The 16257-nt window shown below is 33.9% G+C and overlaps 1 protein-coding gene across 2 annotated transcripts in view; it reads right to left on the bottom strand.

The window, feature by feature from the left end:
• LOC123556589 (uncharacterized) overlaps positions 1-16257 on the bottom strand; it is a 171680-nt gene that overhangs the window by 142169 nt on the left and 13254 nt on the right. The window contains exons 2-3 of one of the 2 annotated variants that reach the window (XM_045347419.2): positions 10474-10556; positions 7085-7195 (exon numbers count right to left, since the gene is read on the bottom strand). The gene's annotated coding sequence lies outside the window, so the exon portion shown is untranslated. Of the gene's footprint in view, positions 1-964; positions 1119-7084; positions 7196-10473; positions 10557-16257 lie in introns of those variants that run through there. The other variant, XM_045347420.2, reaches the window with a different exon arrangement.

Consider the following 16257-nt stretch of genomic DNA (forward strand, 5'->3'; position numbering starts at 1 on the left):
TTAAAAGGTTTTGTCAAAATGACTGACTGGTACCAAAAACTTAACTAAGGTGTGATGCTGATGCCGACTGTGCACAGATGCCAACACGAAAGCCAACGCCGTGGTTAGTAGGATAGCTCTACTTATTCTATGAATAGTTGAGCTAAAAACCGTAAAAAAGGTAGAGAAATTATTTTTTTTTAAAAACTAAAATAATGTAATGGTTCTTGTGCTCTGCACTTCTGGGACAGATTGACAGACAAAAATGCAGGAAAAAGTGATTCAATTTGGTAGAGATAAAAAAAAAGACTATTCTAACAAAAACTCCTATAACGGAATCAGACTACATTAATTCTATGATGTTGCTTTTTGGTGTGTAACATATGGATTACCATTCTCGCATACCAGAGGTCTACCGTGGTTCCCCGGATGAACCTCTGGCACATTTCGCCGATATTTATGGTTTGGTTACAATACAGGTAAAACGTCTCAGCCAATCAGCGTCATTTCGCGACAAATCGTAGCGAACCAATCAAAATCGTCCGTGAAAAGCGTGACCGCGTCCTTTCCGTATTATCGAGGGAATACCATGTCCATTTACGACGAATATTATTATTTCTTGATGTAAATCTCTTAACGTCGAATTACAGGAATAAATCTTTATTTATCGCAATCATGGAATACAGCCTTTATCCATCGTAAGCAAGTATCTTGTTTACATATTTTTTGAAGTTTCAATTCGGAGTTCCAAATAATGGCGAACAATGATTGGCTGAAACCACTCCCGATAGTAATTACGAGTGCGCATGCTCACCAAGTAAACGATGGAAATAAATCAGAGGTTCGTCTCGGGATTTTGACGAACCTCTGATGGATGAGAATGATGGATTACACAACGAAAACAGTTAAATAAATAATTGTATCATCTTACATCATAAATTTGGACTGATGGATAAACATTGTTGGCACAGATATTCTATCTTACCTTCCTGTTAGGGAGAAATATACACCTAAATATTACTTCCTTTCAGACATCCTGACAATTTTCATAGTCCAAAATACAAAATTAACAATGCTAGAATTACTCTAGTGAAAAATTCTCATTTGACACATCCAAATATATATCCCTGCCCTTACTAGACTCCTCAGGAAAAGAACATGTTACATTAAATACAGAAATTAACTGATTAACTCAAAGACACATTTCATGTAATATCTTCCCCATTTATTTTGGGACACACCTCAGATTAACCTTTTTTATCTTCTAAAATATCCACAGTTACACATGCAACAAATTTGTCCAAACAAACTATTCATAATGTCTTAAAATACTTCCCAATTATTATATTCCATTGGCGTGTTTAAAAACACAAACAATAAACAATTTTTTTAAAAGAACACTGACCGCAAAGGTAACTTCGCAATTAACCAATTTCTGCTGATTCATTTAGTGATCACAGAACATGCTATATTGATCACATCTCTAGTTTTAAACTTTAATTTAATAATTACAGGAAGTAATTTTGTAAAGACTGACCTCTGGTTAGAATGTATTGACAAATTATTAATTCAAAATAGAATGTCTTTTTCCTTTAAAATGGCACCTTTCAAGTCAACAACAATATTTTTATTTAGATTTACCTTCTTGTTGTATCATATAATTAGCATTCTACGGGTTTTTTAAACTAACCACTAGCCACCGGGCAGGTCGAAAAAAGATGGAGACTAAAAATCTTTCTTTAATGAGCAGTCTTGTTCACCTGCATCTATCTGTGGAGAAAATATTTTTACTTTGTTACATATTCCAACTTGGCTCTTTTGGTAAAACACTATAATATACTGAAAAGCTATGACCTCCATGCAAAGGCTTTTTACCTGAACATTTTATTAGTAAATAACCTCTCCAGACCAAATACTTATCCTATTATATTCAGAGATAGTCACACCCAAAGAACTGCTGTGAAAGTCGCACTGTAAACCTCTCTTACAGGAACCAAGAGGCCCTTTGAACCACAAACTAAATTGTTTAAGTAGAATTTCAATGGAAATGCACAAAAAAGCTTCTGTAGTTTATCAATGACCTTTACCAATTACTCTTTTCTTAAAACAGCTATGATTATTGGGAACCTTATAAGTAAATCATCTGTTGCCGATGACCTCTGACCTCCTGCTGTCAAAAATACCTTTTAAAACGTTAGATCACAGGAAACTTCTGTTTGTACCTGAACAAAACAAGCTTGACATTGATAACTAACATAATTATTTTCTTTACAGATCAGTCTAGCTGGAAACTCATTAGGGTCTTAAATCTGTTAAAACCTTTTTTGTCTGAATTATCGCTTAATCTACCTGTGAATTGCAAGCACACGCTAAAACTGTTTGTAACAATTATGTCTCTCCGTTTCAAAGTGATTTATGTTTTTTTCATCATTATGATCATAGCAATTTAAGATTTCGGCACAAGACATTATAAATCATAATACCCCTCCCTTTACGACTAAAATGTTAATATGCTGACAATAACATTAAAATTTATGGCATAACCAGTGGGATACAGTCAAATTTTGGACCGATTTTAACTGAAAATGTTTATTATATACAAAATTTTCACAGTCATTCCTCATCAATAGTCTAGCAAAGTGGCGGTCAAAAATCAAGATTCCATACTTTAAACTTAAACTTTGTTATATTGGTATTTTCTCTGTTAAACTTTTCAAAAAATATCATAAATGTTTCGCATTAACCCCTATCATGCTAAACACGATGGTGTGTGTGTGTGTGTCTGGGTTTAACGTCTTTTTCAACAATTTTTCAGTCATATAAACGACGGTGTCTACTTGTAGCAGTAAGCACAATGCCCAACTTTATAGTGCTGCCTCACTAGAATATCACGCCACAGACACGTGGCATGATACCCCACTCAGTCACATTATACTGACACTGGGCTGACCAGTCCTAGAACTATCCCCTTCATGCTGGGCGTCAAGCTGCTAGTACCATTTTTTACGTCTTTGGTATGACGCGGCCAGGGATCGAACCCACGACCTCCCGCACTCGAAGTGGACACTCTACCACTTGGCTACCGAGGCGGTTCTAAACACGATGGATTCTGCCTTTGCGACCAATGCAGATCATGATAAGCCTGCACATCTGTGCAGTCTGATCATGATCTGCACTGTTCGCCATTCAATCAGTATTTTTCTGGTAAACACCCCTTTTAACAATTAATAGTACTGTCCAAATTGAAAGATGGACAAGTTCATTATAAAAATTTAGCAGGGTTAATCAAAGTCTTACCAATTGTTTTGTTACTATTGTACAAAATTATCCAAGCTTCTATAGCACATACTGACTTTATGTAAAATATTTGCAGCAAATGCCATTAACAGTTTTCCTACTTCACTAAGCAGATTGAAAAGGGAGATTGAATTTTAATGTATGGCCCTGGGTTTGAATGTTGAAATGCACATCTTAATTACCATGATCAAACATGCAACATCTTAATGAGAAAATGCTAAATAGCAAAACAAATTTCACTGCACCGATTAACAAAAAGAAAAAAAACATGTAATGGACAAGTTTCATTTTATGACACTTCAGAAATATCTTAAAATATTAAAAGCAAAAAAGCATTACCCATACCTTTTACACAGACAAGATGATTTTATTCCCTTCTATACTACTGACGTACATGATGGTTAAATTAAAGGTACCAGAATTGAATATTTTTTGTCTGTCCTGGAAGTTGAAACCATGATCTATATAAATTTTACAGAAACAGTGCTTGTAGAACAAGAAATGCCAACCTTGATGCATTCAGTAACTGCACAAGGAATAGAAATTATTTGGTCACTGTACACTAGATGTTTGACATACTGACCTCAAATCAATAATTATGGGTCATTTACCAGTCATACGTGACCTCTGTATCAAATGTGACCTTAGACCAAAACATTCTCTAGTTATTAGGCAAAAAAGGTTCTGGGTCAATCTAACCTTGACATTTACCTAATGACCTCAAAATCAATAGGGGTCATCTGCTGGTCATGACCAACCTCCCTATTAAGTTGTGTGATCCTAGGCCCAAGTGTTCTCAAGTTATCTCCCATAAATTGTTTAACAGTTCCGAGTCTCTGTGACCTTGACCTCTGACCTACTGATCTCAAAATCAGTAGGAGTCATCTGCTGGTCATGATTAACCTTCCTATCAAGTTTCTTGATCATAGGCCAAAGTATTCTCAAGTTATTGTCTGGAAACCGTTTAACTGTTCCGTGTCACTGTGACCTTGACCTTTGACCTACTGATCTCAAAATCAGCAGGGGTCATCTGCTTGTCAAGATCAACCTCCCTATTAAGTTTACTGATCCTAGGCCCAAGCATTCTCAAGTTATCGTTCAGAAAGTGTTGGACTGTTCTGGGTCACTGTGACCTTGAACTATGACCTACTGATCTCAAAATCAATAGGAGTCATTTGCTGGTCATGATCATCCTCCCTATTAAGTTTCGTGATTCTAGGCTCAAGCGTTCTCAAGTTATCGTCCGGAAAGGTTAAACTGTTTCAGGCCTCTGTGACCTTGACCTTTGAACTACTGATCTCAAAATCAGTAGGGGTCATCTGTTGGTCATGATCAACCTCCCTATCAAGTTTCGTGATCCTAGGCCAAAGTGTTCTAAAGTCATCGTCTGCAAACTGTTTTAACTGTTTGGGTCACTGTGACCTTGACCTTTGACCAATTGATTTCAAATTCAGTGGGGGTCATCTGCTGTATATCAACTTTCATAATCCTAGGCCCAAGCTTTCTTGAGTTCAGAAACTGAGCACTATACACCCACTTCTTTGAAGGAGGACGTAATAAAAAGGTTGCTTAAAATAAATTTTCTATTGATAAACATGTTATTATTTTTGGAGACTTTATTACATAATTTACTCCCAATAGTACAAATTCCACCCTCAAAATGAACATCTGAAGTGTTCAATTATTTACAAAGGATTACGACATATCTAATTTAATAGTTTAAATTTAAATAGAAATCCACTCTGAGATTAGAAATATTAAATTTAGTGCATTCCTTCCTATATCTAGCTTCATAAAGTAGGACTGTGATCAATATATTATCATCTTTTACAACCCAAGTTTACCAGTTCAAATTTTGTATCCCTGGTCTGTTCATGTTTCCTTTCAAAGTCAGATATGTTGGCACACTTACACGATAAAACTGAAATCTCCTAAAACCTATATAAGTTTATATTTTGTTATACAGAGCCACACTGAATAAAATGTTTGGCATAATAATGTATAATGAAAAAAATAATGTCTTGAAAGGGGTATTTAAGAATCAAAGATGCTTTAGAAATTATAAACAAAGCCAACTTGTACAGATTTCATGAATATTCAGAACATGCTTCATCTTGTCAATGTCAAATATACAAGTTCCAATATTGCTGTATATATATTACACTGAAGATTCTGTGAAGTTTTCATTTACATTTACACAAGAACCAATAAATGTTTCTTGTACAATATGTTATCAAAGAGTTAGAAAAGTTCCTCAAAATTTTCCTAATATATAATAAATTTATTCAAGATTTATTAAAAAGATTTTGAAGACAAAAAGAGTGAGAACTATGCCAAAGTGCAGTTCCCTTTTTATCACAAACATAACATTCAAGTTTGATTTTAGGCTGACATTAGTTTATAACTACAGCCTGTTTTCCTCAAAGCAATTAAAATGAAATTAAGCTCTTACTTTTATGTTATTTAATTCCTCAAACTTCATTTCACAATTTCAATGAACAGGATATCCCTCACATTAAATTTTCTATTCAAACAAATTTAGCATTTCAATTGGAAGATATAACATCATAAAATATTTACATATTTTGATTTTGAAAATATAATTTGCAGTTAATGTAACTTCAACATGTACACGAGTAAAGTGCATAACAAAATGACGGAGCTGCTATACATTATGTATTTTAACACAGCTTTTTTTAAACAGAATAATAGATAATATTTGCAGCTGAAATATGGTACCTTAAAGCTATTCACAGCTTCTACATATCATATTCACATGAATCATGTGTCTTCAAAAAAAAAATCAAAATCCTGTATCTTCTCTTAATTTGCCCCTTGAAATTATGTGTTGTAATTTGATATATTAGAATGTTTGCTATTCCGGCAGTTATTGTCTGATGATTGTGTTGTTTTAGTGATTTATTTCTTCATCAAGCATTCAACATTTAATCAGTGAATGTAGGAATAAATTGGGAAGTTAAAGTATGCATGAAGGTCATCACATATTTGAGTCTATACATAAGTTCTCATGTTATGAGGCATTGCCTTTAATACTCAATATTAAAAAATTCATTCCATGCAACTATGTCGATCAGCTTGTCTAGAAAATTCACATTCAAAACTTCTAAAATCTACTGTTTTCATGACTTAGGAAACAAGATAAAGCTGAACCATGTTTTAATATATAGACATTACATGCTTGTGGAATAATTTCACAAGAATATAACCAGTGAGAATTATTCTACGATTCTGTAGTGTGTATAACCAGTTCGAAGGAGCATTTAAATATATTCATATATCCTCTGCTATATATTGTTTCAATATGTTAAAAGCGGAGCGCTGTTTACTGGAGCATATAATGGCACCTAATAGTAAGTTGATGTAACGTCAACGCGAAAGTGTGTTACTTAAATTGAAGTTTTACACATCCCGCATAATAATATAGGAATACATAGACATCAGATTCTAATGAATATTTTGCATAGTGCAAACTGAATACTACCTAATCATCTACTCAATTCAAGTGTAACACTCTTCTATAATATAATCTTAATTTTAAAATGCCTTTGATACAGTTTTCAATATTGCCTTTCCCGGCACCAGCATGTGACGTGTTGTCAGTACTGCCATGTTTTTAATGAAAATAAAGATTTATTTATATCAGAATCTTAAATAAACCACTAACCAATGCATTAAACTAATTAACAATTATTTTCATTCCTTTCTGCAACTGTCTTCAAATTTCAACTAAATATTCTTAATCAATTAACTACTTCTATTTTTGTTTTATAATTAGTATTTCAAATACCTTCGGTTCTCTAATCCAGATTCTAAGAGATTTCAATGTTCTGCCGACAGGTAATCCAACAATCTCCAGTTTACGAATAGATTTTCCTTATTACACACAGACATCTAAATTCTGTAATTTATAAATTAAAATTGATAAATTTTAACTTGGTATCACAAAAGAAGAATAAATGTGCCAATTTTTCATAGCATCTCTATTCAGCTCTGGCTCTAAGCCATAAAATTGCAAACCAATATGCAACCACTTATAACTGTAAACAGCAGGATATTTTTGCAGGAGTATTTCCTCCAATATCTCCTGGTAATTTTCTATTCATTACAAATATTAAACTACCTCATATCTTTATACCAAAACATCATGCTCCACTCAATCAGTTTCATTTCCTTGTAACAAGTAATCATGCATAATGTCTCTGAATCTGAAATGCATTTTTTTGTAAAAATGTAACTTCTTTTTTTAAAGACAGGAGGCAGTCTTCATTCACATTATGCCAAAAACAATAACGTTATGCTGCTGATTTGGTAATACACTGAGTTCACTGTGGTTTTATTTTTCCGTAAAATACTCACAAACCAAGAAAACTTTCAAATCGCACAAACTACAACATTTGTAGAAATTAAATGCATTATAATCAACTTCAAGTTGAAAATCACATTGGTTTAAAATTCCATAAGGCTATAAATTTTATGCTAAAAAAACCCCAGAAGAAACAGCTATCCAGATAGATGTTATGCATATTTATATGGTTAGAAAAGTGCTATTTTCAATACTGCACATGAACTTTTACAGTTAAGTGTCATAAAGGGAGGTAATAAAAACAACAGATTCAACAAAACTTTCTACTTTGCTTATTAGTATTTAAATCTTTGACAAATATTAGAGAAAACATTCATGGTAAATAGGATTTAACACGAAACTGATATTTTTTTACATTCATAATGGAAAAAGTGGCAGACACATTTTAAACAAAGGCATTATGAACCTTTAAAGGATCTGAATTCTTATACTAATTCTTTTTGTTTTCATGGAAAGTTTTAATGAATATCAAGGAAGATTTTAAGGATGCATATTAAACAGGATCTCGTCAAGTTCTACAATAAGCTGCAAGTACGAATTTAATTAATACCGGAATTACCTACTTTAAGTATTGAAAGCAAAATTGATCCTGTTGTTAGAAAAATCTACTTTGTTATAATATTGTTGTTTCAATTTCATATATTAACTGAATTCCGATAAACTGACTTTAAATTTTTTTAAAGTGATGTACCAGGCCTTTTTTGTTGGTCTTTGAACATCTTATAATAAATCTTGTTTCTTTTTTCATATTTTGGAAACTGATGACATTTTGTTTTGACTTTCCTTTACATAGGTTTTTATGAAAACAGCTCAGTAAAACACCTAGTGGACATATTTTTACTGTCTTATGCAAACAAACAAGTAAACAAACATTAATTTAAGTTGTTTATCACAGGCACACTTTGAAATATTGGCAAAGGATGTTTTCTTTAAAGTTTTTTTAAAAAAATGAGAAGATAGCCAAAAACATTTAAAGGTAAATATCTGCCAGGGTTCTGGTTTGGAGCCAATCTTCTTATCAACACATTTTCTGTTCAAATTTTAGCTCCTCAAGATTCATGTAAAATTTCAGTTTTGCACCTGTTGATGTTTACTACAGTAGAAACCACTTACTCTGTACCAATCATCCTGACTGTACGGGTTAAAACAATGTATTTGTATATAGATAATGACACAGATATCACAGTTTTACACCAATGCATAGTTCCCAACCACGTGCAAGTGTAAAAAATACATGAAGGAAACACACAAACACTTGAAAAGTGCATGAAAACCATGGGTGCATTCTTGTTCCACTAAAATCTTCATGTTAAAACAGGTTATTGTAATTTAACCAGTCAGAAATCTGTGATTTTTTCTGATTTTTCTTATGTTAAAATCTGAATAACATAAAAATTAATGTATATTACCTTTTCTTTCAATAAATCAAAAGGTAATTTGATAAGAAGAAGCACTGAAAGAAGATAGGAAATAAATGGAAATTTGTTTCTTTTACATGCAAGATCTACTTTACACACATCTTCCCTCTGAAGCTAAAGTATTAAAGGCACTGACCTCAAGATCATAGGACAGCAAAAAAATAGAGAACATTTTTAGACATCAGAAAATTTTTGTTATATTTCTTAAGAAGACTTTGAAACTTAGTTACAGACAGATTATATATTATGGAAACACATACAAATTAGCTGTTTTTACTAATTTTTCCATTAAAATTGAAGTGTTTGTAGCAGGTAACCAGAGGTAAACTGCCTACCGTAGATTCCCATGTATAGCGCGCACCCGTGTATAATATGCACCCCCGATTTTAGCCCAAAATCCTGGAGAAAAAAACATTTTTGGTCAATTTTGAGGTGGATGGAAAACGAAAGTAGAGTTTACATCGACACTGGTAATAAATTTTACCTCTGCAGCGAAGAGCAGCATTGGTCTCGTGGTACTATCAATTTTTGTTTTCTCAAAAATAAAACCAGTAAAATATTGTTATATTTGTTGTTTTTTCTTTTTTAATTAAGTATTTTGAATAAATAGAATCAACTGTTTCAATATTTCGGTATGCTATCTTTAAAAATGACATGAGCTTCTCAATCCAAACCAATAACAAAAGATGTGACAGTCTTTTTGTTATGATCAAATGGCCAGTAATCACTGGCAATTAGTGTGTCACTTCATGTCAATTCTGTTGTTCACAGTTTGATCTCGGTTAAAGATAATACTGGATCTTTAATTAGTATCATAAGTTTTGTGATTTTTAAATATTTCTTTCATCAAAATACTTTTAAATTTATATGAAATAAAGAAAAATAAACCACTCGAACTTTTAAGGAACGTAACGGCAATCTTAGATTTTAGCGGTGACAGTTAGCATGGAGAATAGTTTCCCTTTACCAAAATGGCGAAAATCCGAAACAAAACTTGTTTTGAAGTTGGAAAATCGTCAATACCTGTGTATAATGTGCACTCATTATTCTGGGGTGGTCCCAGGGGTAAAAAAACTGCGCATTATACACAGGTATCTATGGTACTTATAAAGCTTTATTATAAATAGGCATAACAAATGTATTCCTCTATGGTTCCTTAATGTAGGACTCGGTAAAAGCTTTCATTGCGCAGGTAGCCTGGGTTCGATTCCCGGCTTGGGCATTTTTTTTTATTTCGCATTTTTTAGCTTGGAAACAAAAACTCATATTCCAATGTTCATTATAAATATGACCAAACTTCAACTTTATAGAAAGATTTATTTTTTGCCAAAATCTGGAGTCCATCACTTTTCATTGTATACAAAGAGTATTATCTACTTATTAACTGAACAGTACCTTGTTTTTTCATAACTTTCTGGTTACTCTGGGACCCAGTATGTTACCATATGCTCAGCCACACACCATGTCTCTATATTCACCTGAAATAATGAAAAGAAGCAAAACAATACATTTTTATGTTTTAAGAACCAAGGAACTTTTGTATATATCCTATCAGTGAGGAAACAGTAAACATTTGCTGTAAGCTTATTTACAATAAATTTAATGGAACATATCACATGTCTAAACATTGTACTCAAAATCTTACAAGTAATTCACGAAAAATCTAAACCGAGATACTGTAATTATTTTTGTTTTTCTATTCTGTCTATCTGCTTCACTTATAAGTGGATCCCAATCCATACAGGGTCTTATGACCTGTAATTCCTGGACAGGAGGTTGATCTTCAGTGGTGCATTTGACTTCTTAACAATATGTCATGTGAAAAATCTTCATTAGGGGAGGTGTAGTAACTTTGTCCATACTTACATAAAAATCAAGAAAACTGAAGATTACAATTAATGTAACACAGAATGATTTTCAGAGTATTTTCATTTAGAACAACTTTTAAATTATATTTCTATAGCAGACAGTACTGACTGTACTGGCTCTAAGATTAAAATGAAATTAAACATTATGTGATTGTAAAATATACCAGTATCTTTATTCACACTTTCTAAAAGTTCTATCCATTCAAGGCCACATAAACATCAAATACATTCCTAATTACATCTACTTAAGAAATGCAAACATATCTGCATTATGTTAAATCTATCACTTTAACTTTTGGTTTACTCTAATAACTTAATCACTCAAACTTATAAACCCTAGCCTCTTTGATTCTAGCACCGAATTCAAATCTCTCCATTTCACAGCCCTTTGAAGTCTGTATTCTGTATCACACAAACTCAGCTCTCAAAACAAAAGGTACAACATTTTCATGGACTTTTCTCAAAGGTGATTTATTTATGTTTGCCTACAACTAAAACACATAAATATTTATTCTTCATTTCCTTGAAAGTTTTCTCCCATATATTCTGATTGTAAGTGCTGATAAGCCACTGGCTGCACTATGTTCAACAGCATGCACAATTAACTCTCAATCACCAACATGCAGACATGTGGTGTACATTCAACTCTGCTTCTAATCAAAGGTTACAGGCAATCAAAATTGAAATAATTGTTTTCCAGATGGAATTAGATTTTCCACATATTATGCAATACTAGTATTTAAGGACAGAATTGGATTGCTAATTAGTTAGGTGCATAAATGATCATTGCATTGCACTGCCTAAAAGTGGTAGTAGGTTTTATATTTGTGACTGCCAGTGTATTATTCTGTTTTGTTTGGCTTTTAAGTGATATGCTGACTGTTGCTTCCCTTTGTATTAACCTACACTTTGATGCTTCAGTGCAATTCTATACTGACTAAAGAGTCCTTCTGCATGCTACCTGGCTATGACTGTACATGTACTTGATGTGGTTCCAGCAAAGAGCAACTCTTCACTGTAGTGTCCTGAATGTTCCCTTGCACTATAATGTTTCAGTAATGTAATATGCTGTCTGTAACATCCTTTTACAAGTTCCCAGCAAAGCTGGCACTTTGATACTACAGTAAAGTGCTACACTGACCTGGACGCCCTTCTGCATATTCAATGTTACTTTGATGCTTCAGTAAATGGTAGTGATGGGCCGATTAGCGGATATAATCGATTGACGGCTAGAAAAGTCCAACCGATTCCGATAATCGATTATGTTTTCTCAGAGTCGATAGCGGGTACGAATCTACACAGGTATGAACGAAGGTTTCCGAAGGGAAATACGGTGCGTGAGAATTTATGTTTACCTTAGAAATATCCGAAATACGGACTACCTGCATGCATAACGGATAAAACAGAAGTATGCCGACACTCAAACGTTAGTATTTCGTTTCAGTTATCCAATGAAAATGGATTTAACATCTTACAGTTAGGATCAGCTGTTAACATGGCGGCGTCCATAGCGTCAATAAAAGTGGGGCCAAAAAAATTAGCGAAACTTGATAAATTTTCGTATTTTACAACGGTATGCCCGAGGGAATTTATCTGTTGAAACTGGACACTAATGCCGTCAAATTTCCGTGTCCATGACGTAATTTCAATGGAAAGAACTTTGGTGTTTTTATGCAGTTGCAGTTGTCATCGAGTTGTCATGATTTTGTTCTGCCAAAATTCCGTTTTACCCAGTATCGCTGACCAGTGTACATATGGAAACAGATTAAACTCTGATTTTTATCTGATCATTTTTTACCAAGCTTCATGACATTGTTATATGCCATTATAGCAACAAGTAGTTGGAACATGGTGCTCAGTAGTGTCAGGCTATGGTAACCATTGTATGAAAATATTAATATTACCGAAAAATAACTGAATTCATTTAATGATTTTCTACAATCACTATTTTTGTCAGCCAGAGAAAGACTGTACTTCCTTGCTGTATGCTAGATATGTTACAGGTACAGGTATACCAGTCAACTGTCACAAATGACAGCTATGAGTCTGTGATACATGTATGTAAACCAGATTGCAATTTATTGTTGTTTCCCTGTCAGCAACTAATTAGGCATTATTAAACAAGTTTCTGTTTACCATGAACCAGCTTTAAAACATCTGATTAATGGTAGTTCTATATTTTTCAAAAGAGCATATGAATTTTAAGAAAAACAGTCACTTTAAAGACATGACTATCTGAATAAACAAGTATGAAAATAAATTACATTCAACCGATTATTTTTCCGATACATCGCATCAGTTTGCTAACCGATTCCAACCGATAATCGGTTGGAGTTTTCCAACCGATGTCCCATCACTAGTAAATGGCTACACCCTTCTGCATGTTGCATGTTGATGCTTCAGTGAAAAGTAACACTGACATTGACACCTTCTGCATGTTCCACTTTACTCTGATGCTTCAGTAACCGGCTACAATGACCTTGACACCCTTCTACATGTTACACTGACCTTGACACCCCTCTGCATGTTCCACTTTCCTTTGATGCTTCAGTCAACGACTACACTGACCTTGACACCTTTCTGTGTGTTACATGTTACTCTGATGCTTCAGTGAATGGCTACACAGACCTTGACACCCTTCTGCATGTTACACTGACCTTGACACCCCTCTGCATGTTCCACTTTACTTTGATGCTTCAGCGAATGGCTAAACTGACCATTGCCACCCTTCTGCATGTTCCACTTTACTTTGATGCTTCAGTGAATGGCTACACTGACCTTGACACCTTCTGCATGTTACATGTTACTTTGATGCTTCACTGACCTTGACACCCTTCTGCATGTTACACTGACCTTAACACCCCTCTGCATGTTCCACTTTACTTTGATGCTTCAGTGAATTGCTGCACTGACCTTGAAACCCTTCTGCATTTTACACTGACCGTGAAACCCCTCTACATGTACCACTTCACTTTGAAGCTTCAGTGTACAGCTACACAGACCTTGCCACCCTTCCACATGTTCCACTTTCCTTTGATTCTTCAGTGAACAGCTACACTGACCTTGACATCTTTCTGCATGTTACTCTGATGCTTCAGTGAATAGCTACACAGACCTTGACACCCTTCTACATGCTACACTGACCTTGACACCCTTCTGCATGTTCCTCTTTACTTTGATGCTTCAGTGAACATCTACACTGACCTTGACACCCTTCTGCATGTTACACTGACCTTGACACCCCTCTGCATGTTCCACTTTACTTTGATGCTTCAGTGAATGGCTACACTGACCTTAACACCCTTCTGCATGTTACACTGACCTTGACACCCCTCTACATGTTCCACTTTACTTTGAAGCTTCAGTGAACAGCTACACAGACCTTGACAACCTTCCATTTAATGAATGGCTACATTGAACTTGACACCCTTCTACATGTTCCACTTTACTTTGATGCTTCAGTGAATGGCTACACTGAACTTGACACCCTTCTACATGTTCCACTTTACTTTGATGCTTCAGTGAATGGCTACACTGCCCCTGTGAAAAAGGTTCATGAACTTCATGAATTTATTCATGAATTTTTAAGAATTCATGAATTATCAAAAAAAAAGTTCATGAACTACAAGGAAAAGTTCACTAACTTAAATTCATGAAGTCTCAAGTTCAAGAATATTACTTTCATTTCATGAACTTGTAAATGTAGTTCATGAACATTTCAGAAAATCCATTAAATAATTTATGAAATTCAGATAATGATTGAAATTGTGATTCAGGAACTACAGGGTTATGACCCTGTAAAAAATGTTCTAGTACTAGTATTAAGTTCTTGAACATTCAAGTACTTCTGAAGAACTTAAAGAACTGTTCTTGAACCAGCATAACAGTTCTCAAAAACTGCAAAAGTTCAAGAACTTATAGAACTTTACCAGTTCCTGAACAGTTACTGTTGGTCTAGACTAAGACTAAGAACCAAAATTGTTCATGAACACAGGTTCATTAAAAGTACTAAAATTCAAAACCTTTTTCTACTTCAGTGTAACCAGTTCTTGAAGCCAATTGTGAGTTTCTGAACTGTTCATTCATTAAACATAAAACTTAGGTTTATTACCTTTTACAATAAATGAATAAGTTCATGAACTTTTCATGAATGTTCATGAACATTAAATTCACAATGTCACATGATCAGTTTCCATTATTCTGTTGCATGCTGGGAAATTTTTTGCACATGGGATTCAGCAATTTTTGAGAAGTTTGTGCAGCAAATAAGAAGGAAATACTTATCATACTACAGTTAGGAATGGTTTAAAAGGAACATAGAGGATATTTGTTTGTTTGCAGTGAGATATCGAAATATATCATCACCGATAAGGGAGACAATTGAATATTTTCACGAAGGCGGAGCCTGAGTGAAAATATCAGAATTGTCTCCCTTATCGGTGATGATATATTTCGATATCTCACTGCAAACAAACAAATTTTCTTTTTATTTTATGCTAGTTTGTGAAGATCAATGAATTTTCTGTTTATTACGTGCATAAATGTTCATATAAATCCAATATATCATGACGAAATTCGGATTTATTTAAGCTACCGTGTTACATATGATACAACCGCTAAATTACCATGGACACTTAGGCACATTAATATCGAATATTTGTGATAAGGTTCATTAAATCAACACGACGCCATTTTATTTTTAAAAACAAAAACTGCATTTAAATATTTTGTGTAAAAATACACAATCCGCAGAGACATTGACAAATGTGTGTAGTTAAGTAGAAGCATATTTAAAACCTTTCGGGTCAATCCGTCAGTTCGTAGAATAACCGGAAGCTTGCTTTGTTTACCAAAACACACGCTGAAGTTCAGATTAAAAAACAACACGAAAAATCTAAACAACTGTTGAATATGCGTAAGTCCTTGGAAAATCAAGCTGTAGAATTAAATATCATAGATTAAATAGAAATAACTAGGAAATGTTGATCTAGGAGCTGCATAGCATAACAAAATGGATGGAAGTTTGAACACAACTGGCTGGGCTTGGAGTTGGAGTGGGAAAGTACTTCGACGAAAATGCTGGCATATTACGTAAGGTTGAGTTGATGTCTTGTGATAATTTACTAAGACAACAACCAGCTAAATGTGCTGTCGCCAGTAATATCTACCACACGATAGTGAACCAATGGAAAAAAGTATCGAGGAAACACACATATATCTGTAGCTACATGAATGGCAAGCTGACAAAGGTAACATTATTTCTTTTGCAAATTTAACTATATAGCTAGCCTGTTCTATATAGGATTGTCTA

This window comes from Mercenaria mercenaria, chromosome 5 (genome assembly GCF_021730395.1).
Source record: "Mercenaria mercenaria strain notata chromosome 5, MADL_Memer_1, whole genome shotgun sequence".
NCBI lineage: Eukaryota > Metazoa > Mollusca > Bivalvia > Venerida > Veneridae > Mercenaria > Mercenaria mercenaria.